An 11,378-nucleotide genomic window follows, 5' to 3' on the forward strand; every position below is an offset into this window, starting at 1 on the left:
ATATAAACATTTATATATGTATATATATATATATATATACATATATATATATATATATATATATATATATATATATATATATATATGTATATATATTTATATATATATATATATATATATATATATATATATATATATATATATATATATAATTTAAAGCTATTAGTTAAACCTCAAAACAAATCCAGTCGCATACCTTATGAAGCGGTGCCCAGGAAGGACGGCCTAACTGCCAGCTAAATAAAGGCTTATTAATTATCAACTCCATGACAGAGTTGAAATCTGAGAGCTTCAACAGCACCCTCTTCCCTTATGAAAGATGTCAGGGGGCGAGGGAAGAGGGGCGAGTGATTTGCTTGTAGGCACATATTCTCTCTCTCTCTCTCTCTCTCTCTCTCTCTCTCTCTCTCTCTCTCTCTTAGTTCCTCGTTGGACGAGTCGGTAGAGTTCTCGGCTTGTACTCTGTGAGGAGTCTTCGGCCGGCAAATGAAGAATTAGAGGAATTTAGTGAAGAAATGTCAGAGATCCAGAACAAGCAGTAGGCTAGGTAACCAACTGGAATTATTAAACCTAATCCTTCGGGCCAGCCCTAGGAGAGCTGTTAATTGGTCTGTTAAACTAAGAGAATCACAAGTTGAATTATTAACGGCTTCCGGGCGAAGTTGGTGCTGAGAATCACAAGTTGATCAGTCTTGAATTTAAGAATTTAAACCACTAACCTTGAAAGGGACGGGATGGGTGCTAAACTTAAAAGTACAGGTACTTACAAGTAGAAACGACAACAGTAAATAATTGCTTCGTGTATGTAGATATTTAAAATTTGTTGATTTATCTTTTCTAATATTTTTTCATTCCACTTTACTTCCGTTGATAATTAATAGTTATTTGTACTTGTTCCCTGTAACAGTAACAAAATCCAATAAATTATCTAACTTCAACATTCAACAAGCTAATTTCATTACGAAGAATAGCTTTGGAATTTATATAGAGTTTAGGCCCAAGGCTTAGCGCTGGGACCTATGAGGTCATTCAGCGCTGAAACGGATTTTGAGAGTATAAAGGTTTGAAAAGAGTTAACAGGAGGGAAACTTCGCAGTAGCAATATGAAACAATTGTTGGGAGGGTGGGTAGCAAGACGGAAGAAAGAGAATATGAATGGAGGTACAGTAAAAGGAATGTAAATGGTTGCAGCTAGGAGCCGAAGGGACGCTGCAAAGTACTTTAAATGTCTACACTGCACCGCGTGAGGTGCACTGCACTCAACCCCCTACTGGGAAGAATCGCTATGCTCCCTCCGAAGCGTTCCAATACGTTACCTAGACAAAAATGGTCCTAACCAATTGAGGACGTTACCACTTCTCCCACCTGACGAGCCGCACGCCAATAGGCCTAAATACAGGCTAAGATTCTGAAAGCACAAGAGGATCACAACTAAAGAGGAGCAGACGCCGTCCAACGGTCATTACCCGAACCCAGTGAACCGTGAACTGCAGTGTAACAACGGTGCAACTGACCAGTTCACTCAACTAAGAGGATGCACCAATAATCCTGGGAATAAAGATTAGCACGAAGACGATCAACGGCTGAATTGTTATATGTTAAAATGATAGTGAAAGTAAATTTAACACGCCTTAGCGCAATCGCAATGATCCATACAATGGGTATGAATACAGCTCGTTGGTTCCATACCATCTGTGACACGGAACCCCGAGACCGAGAAGACGAAACAAAAATCGAAAGGAATTTGGAAAAATCGTTTACATATATATACATATATATATACATTATATATATATATATATATATATATATATATATATATATATATATATATATATATATATATATTAACTTAATCACGTACACAATTGTTCTGTGCAATATTAGAATTACTGAAAGGACCTCATTCAAACTGGATGGTATCTAATGGAGTATTCATTCAGAAAAAGTTACAAGCTTTCTTGGACAAACAGTCCACATTGTCGAGTATGCGTACTTGATAATGTGGACTGTTTGGTCCAAGAAAGCTTGTAACCTTTTTCTGAATAAATAGTCCATTAGATACCATCCAGTTTGAATGAGGTCCTTTCAGTAATATATTATATATATATATATATATATATATATATATATATATATATATATATATATATATATATATATATATATATATATATATATTAACTTAATCATATGAAATTGTTCTGTGCAACAGTAGAATTACTGAAAGGACAATTCAAACTGGATGGTATCTAATGGAATCATTTTATCACCCTTTTTCAAACAGTCCACATTGTCGAGAATATCCCTTGATAATGGACTGTTTGGTCCAAGAAAGAGTAATTTTCTGAATAAATGTCCATTAGATACCATCCAGTTTGTCGAGAGTTCGAGTAATATATATATATATCGATATATTTATCATTATATATATATATATATATATATATATATATATATATATATATATATGAATTATATATAAATATATTTGCAACTATCATGATTGTATATATATATAATTATATATATATATGATATATATATATATATAATATATATATATATATATATATATATATATATATATATATATATATATTTATGAAATTTTTATATATTTATATACAATATTATATATATCACCCAATTCACGCTACCCGGGAATATATCACGAAGGAGAATATATATATATATATATATATTTATCACTTAAAAATTCCCCCTTCGGAGATATCTGAATTGCACAAACATTTGCATTCTGAAGTAGCATGAATTGGGTATATATGATTGTATATATATATATATAATATATTTTTCTTAATTTTCTTTCGATTTTTTTATTACACACACGTAGCCTATATATACATATATATACTATAATCATGAAGCTACAAATGTCGCTTAATATCAAATTCACGCTACCTCGGGAATATCTCCGATGGAGTACCAATCCATTTATCACTTATAAAATTCCCCTTCGGTGATAATTCTCCATCGGAGATATTCCCGAGGTAGCGTGAATTTTATATTAAGCGACATTTGTAGCTTCATGATTGTATATAAATCACGGTGATAAAAAATTTCATATATATACTATGTATATATAATGTATGAATGTGTGTGATGTATTTTACATATATATTCTTCATAATGGAATAATAGCATGCATCTATACACTCCTGTGCTGCCGTTTGACTTTTTCCATTTAACTGAATATTCTGCAACTGAAAAGTAACTTGGACTATTTACAAATTCATTATGTACAACATGGCGTTGCTTATTCATTAAGAATAAAACAACTCCGGAAAGTGCTTTTAGGGATTCCCCTCCACTATGTCGCAATGTCTTATGCACTTTCACGGTGTTCTTTTACCATTCTTGTACTCGAATGTTCAAACAAACATCCTTTCAGATTAGATTGCTTGAAACGGCTAAATTCTGATAAGAAAATAAAATAAAAGGGCTCTTACTTGATGGAAGCTTCTCCACTGCAAAGCTGATTACTTAATCATTAATAATGTATCCCCTGCCCTGTTGATATATATATATATAATATATATATATATATATATATATATATATATATATATATATATATATATATATATATATATATATATATACATATATATATATATATACATATATGTATATATATATATATACATACACATATTTTATATATATACATACATATACACATATATACACATTTACATACATATATATAATGACATTGCTCCTAGAGAGCTTTAGAGATACAATGGAACGGATGATGAATGGGCTATATAACATTTTCATTTTTACTGGCCAACGTTCCGGGACTCCTCCCATATTCAAGGCTACAAATTACGTGAAACAAATAACATATGAATAAAACTCAGTTGAAAAATTTTGTACAATATTGTCAAACAACACACAACACTTTAAAAGAAAAGGCTACTCAGAGCTTCTCATGGACCCACGCTGAAAGAGTTCGGAGGTGCTGAATGAGGGTGTAGGGAACACTTCGTGCCTTCCTCCTCGGTCGTTCGTTTTGGATTAACCAGCCTTGTGCTGGCACGGCCTCTTGCTCCTCAGCTGCCCGTAACTCCTCCTCTTCCTCCCAACCCTTTTATGATGTTAGTTCAACCATACACTCCTCACTGGGAAGGTCAGGACTGCAGGTCCTACCTATACAAAAGGAGTAATGACGACGTGGGTCTACAAGAACGCTGACGCCCTTTATATATCATTGTTCAGTCGCCTTATTTCTTAAAAGAAGTAAACAAAACATTCAAAAGAAAAAAGTTCCAACAAGGTGGTCAGCAGGGATGCAGTCCTCACTCGAAGGAGACCGAAGAAAAAGAGATCGGTGGCGGAGGGTGTGTGGGAGTTTTCCCCCTCCCACCCTTCCCTAGACCTTGCACTACCTTGTTGCTATGTTACAGGTTTCATCGATGATTACAAATTGCGCTCAGTAATGCCCCTACATAAAAGGCGATGATTTGTATTCCCGTAGGAACAAATTTACCAACGTTATGTACAAATTTAAAGTGAATTAAAATGATTAAGTCTTTAGCGCAAAAAATTACAGCCTTTTGTCTTACTTTTTTTATTATAGTAAGAGATAAGGACTATATCAATGATTTTGTTATCCGTTTCAATATCAAAAGTAGTTGAAATTAAGTAATTACCATGCTGCATGTTATCAGTAAAACTTTTTATTTGGGCTATATAACAAAAAAAATGGGAATCATTAATCTACTAACGACAGGATGATGCATACTGTTTCATCGTCCTATTGGGAACTGGCAATGAGTCGCAGCCTGAACCCCAGTGTGCAGTGGGTCACGCTGTTTGATACATAATTCACTTGTCAATGGGGAGGAGATTACTACTGGGATGCACGAGTAGTCCTATACCGTGAGCAAAGTGGCCTTGACTCACTCTTACTCGGACTTAGAATCTGAATCCATCTGGGATTGCGCTCTAGTCTTTGTACCTCTCACAGGTGTGGTCAGTAAAACATCTGCGCATGCAATTAGCGCTGCAGGCGGAACATTAAGTGGTACCAAACATTTAACAAAAAGAAAATTCAATGACCGTAAGATTACGGATCTTTCCCCACCGTAATTAACAACTAAATTAAAGCGAGTTGAAAATTATAACAGACATCGTAGCAAAGAAAGCAAATTCATGCAGAAAGTAGTCCAGGGGAAGATGAAAATCTTTTTCTTCAAACGAATTTTCATTTTAAAATCACAAACCAAGGAAATACAGCTTGACTCTTGAAACGTAAAAGTGGCCTTTCCCCGCCATAAACAATAACATCATAATGAGCTGAAAATGGTACCTAAAAGAGTTCTCTTAAAAAAGCAAACTCATAAACAAAGCAGTCCATTGGGAAAGATGGCAAAATTTTCTTTGGAATTTTTTTTTCTGAGAATATCTAACCAAGGAAATCCTGCTTGAATTTTGAAATGAAAAATACAAAAATTCTACGTTACGTATGATTACAAATTTTAATCAAGCATTTTCTCTGTCTTTTCCTCGCTTACAACGTTAGGTCTCTTCTTGGGAAGTGATGAAGTAATTCCGGATAAGTCATCATTAACGTCACGGTTTGTTAAGTTAGGGTTTTAAAGAACTGCTGTTAGTTTAGAAACGTGTAATTTTGTAGCTTGAGCTGTCTTTCCCTACTTCACGACAGCTTGTGTAATCTATCCCAGCAGTTCGGAGTTATGCTGAAGGGATAATTAATCGCTTCCCTTTGTAAAATGCATCCTTCACTGAAGCATCACCACTTTTAACTATTTTTGAAAAACAAGGCGATGTCGCTCGACCCTATCTACATCTCGGTGTATTCAAGTACCTAGATATTCATCATGTTTTGTATCAACTCATAACTATCTTACTTTACATTATTTAGAGTAATTTTTCTGTGTTTTGAAAGTATCTGACTCATATGAGTCAAAATTTTGATAGTCAAAGAGTAAGGCTGAAATTCAAGGCCCTGGGACATTATGACATAAAGCCTCCTTGAAGCATGTTGGCAGTCTTGCAACATACAAGCAAAAGGGCTCTCAAGCTGAGGACAAAAAAATTTATGGTTCAGATATAAATACCTCTACTTTCTCACTAATACTTCAGTTTCACATTTTATTACCCTACTTCCATCTTGCAATCCAACCTCTGTGACCTCCATTTGCAATCCAACCTTTATGACTACTACTGTATTTCCATGTGCTAATATTGGGTACAATTTGATGTGCGTAGAGGGGAAATTTCCCTATTACCTGCTTACATGAATGATTGAAAGGATTACTGTTCGGAAGGGGTTTGCATTCAAAAGCCAATTGTAAGAGTTGTTGGGTGATGTCAGCCACCAGAAAGATGGTTTAAATCCCTTTGCCAGAATTATCCTCTGGGGCTGCCCGTTGTAATCTAGGTGGAGTTGATCCTTTGGTTAGGAGACTGGTTTACACCGAAACCCACCATTACAGATAAATGGCTGACGATTCCATGCCCACAGTCTCAAGTCCTACCAAGTAGGCGGTTCTGTTGCCATCTTGTACAACCGCAGGGCCGGATTAAGACCCTTTGAGGCCCTAAGCACTTAAAAAAATTTTGGTGCCCCAACCCCACTTATATATGTACTTCAAAATATAAACAATAATAAACCATCAAATAAAATTTTATTTATCGACATTAAGCAAAACTTACAGGAAGATGGAAAATAATGCTTATTTCTGTACACTTCCACTTTATATTTGAAAAGTTCTCTCCACCTCTCCTAATTGCAAAGTCTTTGATCAGATCCTCAAAACTAATCTAATGTAACATTTGCTTCTATACTTAACAGAGAGAAGGCATCCAGCCTGCCTTGTTGCATAGTTGTTCTGATGGGATTTTTAATATACTTCAGCTGAGAATATGAACGCTCAGCTGAGCTATTTGTGACCATTAGTTAATGTTAAAAATATACGAAAGCCAACGCTTACATTTGGAAATGCACACTCAATACTGCCTTCTACTAAAGTTCAGCATGACTGAATCATTTTACATTTTTGTTGCACTGAAATTATGGTGCACATATGAATGAAACTGCTGAAGCTCAGCTGGGAAATTACTGTTGAAGTCCTCTGAGTAAGCATCAAGCAGCTTCTGACAGTACTGAGAATACCTTTCAAAGTTAGTAGATGATGAAGTGACATTATGCGGCAGATCACTTAGAAAATAAAATCTCTCTGCTATTTCATTGTATATCTCTCCTCTTCGTTTCATCTCAGTCTCAAGTTTGTCAACAAATGTGCAAAATGCAGTGTTTTTGGAGTTTATCTCTGGCATTCAGATACTGTATACTCTTGGTGCGTCTCCGTCACTGTGTACCTTCTTTCTGAACGCTGCGAGTTGTAGCTGCCTTGTAATCAACATCCGGTAGCATTTCCTTTGTGGCTGCTTCATATCTTTCAAATGTATCTCGTGAAGTGCACAGCTGGCCAGCTAATGATACCTACAGATCTTCACATGTTTTTAAGTTCACATCGTCATTTTGTAGAAGCTGGCTTACCCTGTGAAAATTCTGCAAAATCTCTTTCCAAAAATTCAACAAAAAACGAATTCTAATTCTTGCATCTTATCTATAATATTATTTGCTTCTCTTCTAGCTCCCTTTTGTGACTGGTCTTCGGCTATATATTCTAATGCTTCTAAAATTTTAAGGAAAGATTTCAAAATTGCTGCTGTTGCCATAGAATGTGCCTCCCATCTGGTATCAGGGAGGGATTTTAAGACACTTTCATTTCCAATACAACCTTTATTTTCCAACGGCTGCTTAAAAAAAAAAAGGTATAGAGTAACTGCACTATAGAGAAGAAATTAACTGCCTCTTGACAGCAGTCAACAGCACTTCGGCCTACCAGATTTTGTGAATTAGCTGCACATGGCGCATATATAGCAAACTTGTTTCTAAAATTTTTGCTGCATCCCCTTATAACGCCCAGACATGTTAGCAGCGTTGTCATAAGACTGACCCCTACATTTTGAAAAGTTTAGCTGACAAGCTTAACGTCAGTACTGCAACACCTGATTTGCTATTTCCTCACCGGTATGGCTTTTCATTTCCAGAATGGTTAAAAAGCGTTCAATAGGCAGCCCATCTTTTAAGTACCTAAGTAACTGATCGGTATGTGATACATCTGGTGCTGAACCAACTGACAAAGTAAAACAACCAAAAGATTTTACTTAGGCAACAATGAGCGCATGGACCTTTTGTGCTATTAGTTGAAAGAGTTCCTCACAGGTGGCTTTGGACAGGTAAGAAGGATTTCCTTTGCCAGAATTTCCATATTTCGAAAAGTGGCCTCCGTGGACCGTGGGGCAGTTCAACTTAACAGATTCTAATTTTGTTGTGTTCCCAAGATTAATTTACATCATTAACCTCTATCAACGCTATCATTATTATTTTTAATTCTGTTTAGGAGGTTATGTTTTTGTCGGAGCATGATTTTTTCCTCTGATGTTGTTACAGATTGTAGTGTATACAAATTTATATATATATACAGTTGCCTTATTTATTTATATGGGGTGGGTGAATTATTTTCTTTAGATTTCATGATGTGTGTGTGTGTGTGTGTGTGTGTGTGTGTATGTGTGTATGTATAATTTTTTTCATTTAAGGGGGGGTCCCTTTTGCGGCTCCTGGTTCAGCTGCACCATTTGCAGCATTTCACCATATGGCCCATAAACCATGGTAAATTTGCGCTATGGAAAATTTCTGTGGTGTCCCCTTCCCTTGATGCCCTAAGCACGTGCTTATTTTGCTTAATGGTTAATCCACCCCTTTGTATGAGTAGGTATGGAGTGGGACACGACGTTAGTTAGCTCTGAATGTGCCAATCATGGAAAATGTGAATTTCCTGAACAACTGATTCCCTTCTTACTATTCTACAACAGCTGTCATTCACATTTTTCCTTCCAACTTTTTATGGATTCATTCATAGGAAAATCTCCCTCTCCAACGTCACCTTACCCACCACCTCCTCCACCTCCGCTGACAACCCCCTGCCCCCTTAGTCACCTACATTACAGTCAAAATAATCTCACAATACTAAACTTTAATGTTCTCCGAACTCACTACCTTCCACTTGAGTCTTACTTCATGTTGAGACATCCAACTTTCTCTCCTTAAACACATCAGATGTCATGGATTTTTTCTCTAACTTTGCCGATTCATGAAAATTCGGCTTCAATGCCAAGTACTGCACTGGGGCCCTTTCAGCTATTTGGTGCTTTAGACACTGAAAACGAAGTCGGGGTGGTTGGACAGAAAGACTATGAAAAAAAAGCAAAATGGAGGTAAAGAAATTTAAAGAGTGCGTGCAATTAGAGACCGAAAGGTCGCATTGCAAACCACCTTACACAATGCCTAGAATGCACCTGGTGAGGCGGACTGACGGTACTACCCTCCTGCAGAAATACTTACTTTACTCTTTCTCTGGACTATTCCAGTATTAATAAAGGACAAGGGGGTGTTGCAAACTCCCTGCTGCCAGCCATTTGATATCTTTCATGCCGCTCAAGAGTAGCGAGGTTACTATCATTTTCTTTCCCTGGCATCCCACGGGAGAGGGAAGTCTTTGTTAGAGACTCACGTGTCATTCATTATGAGGCAATTTCTAAACAAGGAATCCAACGCACTTGACTAGGCTACCATACGTGACCTGTTGCATTCCGTTACCCCTGACCTAACAAAGAAGAGGATAACATCAGTTATTTAAGGGCTATTTCCTTCCCTGATGGCTTCACAATCCTTCTTGTGATACGGGACATTAGAATACCAAACCACTGGCACTTCCTAGGGCATCAGTGTCCTGTGAGTACAGCTTACTACCACGGCAGTTGTAGCCAGTTTTGTTGAATGGCACATACATACATACATACATATATATATATATATATATATATATATATATATATATATATATATATATATATATATATATATATATTACAGTATATATATATATATATACTGTAGATATAGATAGATAAATATACACACACACACATACACACATACACATACACAATATATATATATATATATATATATATATATATATATATATATATATATATATATATATTTAATTATTTTTATATATTATATATATAAATGTAAATATACATATACAGTATATATATATATATATATATATATATATATATATATATATATATATATACACAGTATATATAATTATATATATATATATGTGTGAATGTGCAGTGTATGTCTCTGTCTCTCTCTCTCTCTCTCTCTCTCTCTCTCTCTCTCTCTATATATATATATATATATATATATATATATATATATATATATATATATATATATATATATATATATATTATGAGTTATACATATATATAATATAATTATATAAATCATGAGCAAATAATGTGTTATCGTGATGATGCATAAACATTACATAACATTGTCTCGCCGTAAAGCCAGCAACCAAACTGACAGATTATACTTAAATCAACTGTTTAATATTATACAAAACACACATTATTTTTTTTTAACATTTTCATATTTCACATTGTACTGTATAAGGCAACATAAATGTCTGTAACTTACTGTATCGACCCGTGTGTCAAATCGATGTTCCCACGATAGTCGACCTAGGGAAACAATTGCGATAGCACTTTATAAGGTACGAGAGGAAACACGTGTGAACGCGAGCAACAACAGACGCAAAAACACCTTCACCGTTCAATGGTGACTGCCGCTATGGTAAAGTAGTCTGGCTGTCCCTCGCCGAGAAGCATTGTAGCCAACACTCGGTAAGGCGAATTCCGATCCCAATACTTGCTTTACCATTATCCTTGGACAATTGAAATGTATTTCTGAATCTTCTGTTATTCGTTACAGTTGACAGATTTTGCACTACATTTTGTATTCGTAAAACTGAAAGCACGATTCATAATGATAATAGAATCACGTTTGTTTAACTTTGTGGTAACATCAAGGCGTGATTCGCCCTGCTTACTTTTCAGCTTCCAGCTGTAAGATCGTTGTTCATGTTCACGTTATGTGTTGTTATCGTTGCTTTACATTAAGCCTAGCTTGTCACCACGGGCTCTTAGTCCTAGAGCAGCCGTAATATTCATGTGTCAGTCGTTAAACATCCAAGGTTACTTGTTAGGCTGTATTGATTTGCCGGAATAATTACTGTAACGTAGTTAGTCTAGGATTTCAATAAATGACTCGTTGAAGTATATAAGCTACAAGGCATTGGTAGCGGTCCATACAATTAACCATAATTTTTATAATGCGAACGCGTTGATCGTGACATGCTGTAGAACTGCCTAATTCATTTAGCAAACCA

At 35.5% G+C, this 11,378-nt stretch overlaps 1 long non-coding RNA gene across 1 annotated transcript in view; it reads right to left on the reverse strand.

Moving 5' to 3' along the window:
- Window positions 1-10,785, reverse strand: part of LOC136836963 (uncharacterized) — a 503,858-nt gene extending 493,073 nt beyond the window's left edge. The window contains exon 1 of the long non-coding RNA XR_010852517.1: window positions 10,628-10,785. This is a non-coding gene — a long non-coding RNA (uncharacterized lncRNA). The remainder of the gene's footprint in view (window positions 1-10,627) is intronic.
- Window positions 10,786-11,378: the final 593 nt, after the last annotated feature.

The sequence above is a fragment of the Macrobrachium rosenbergii genome, chromosome 57, assembly GCF_040412425.1.
Source record: "Macrobrachium rosenbergii isolate ZJJX-2024 chromosome 57, ASM4041242v1, whole genome shotgun sequence".
Taxonomy (NCBI): Eukaryota; Metazoa; Arthropoda; class Malacostraca; order Decapoda; family Palaemonidae; genus Macrobrachium; species Macrobrachium rosenbergii.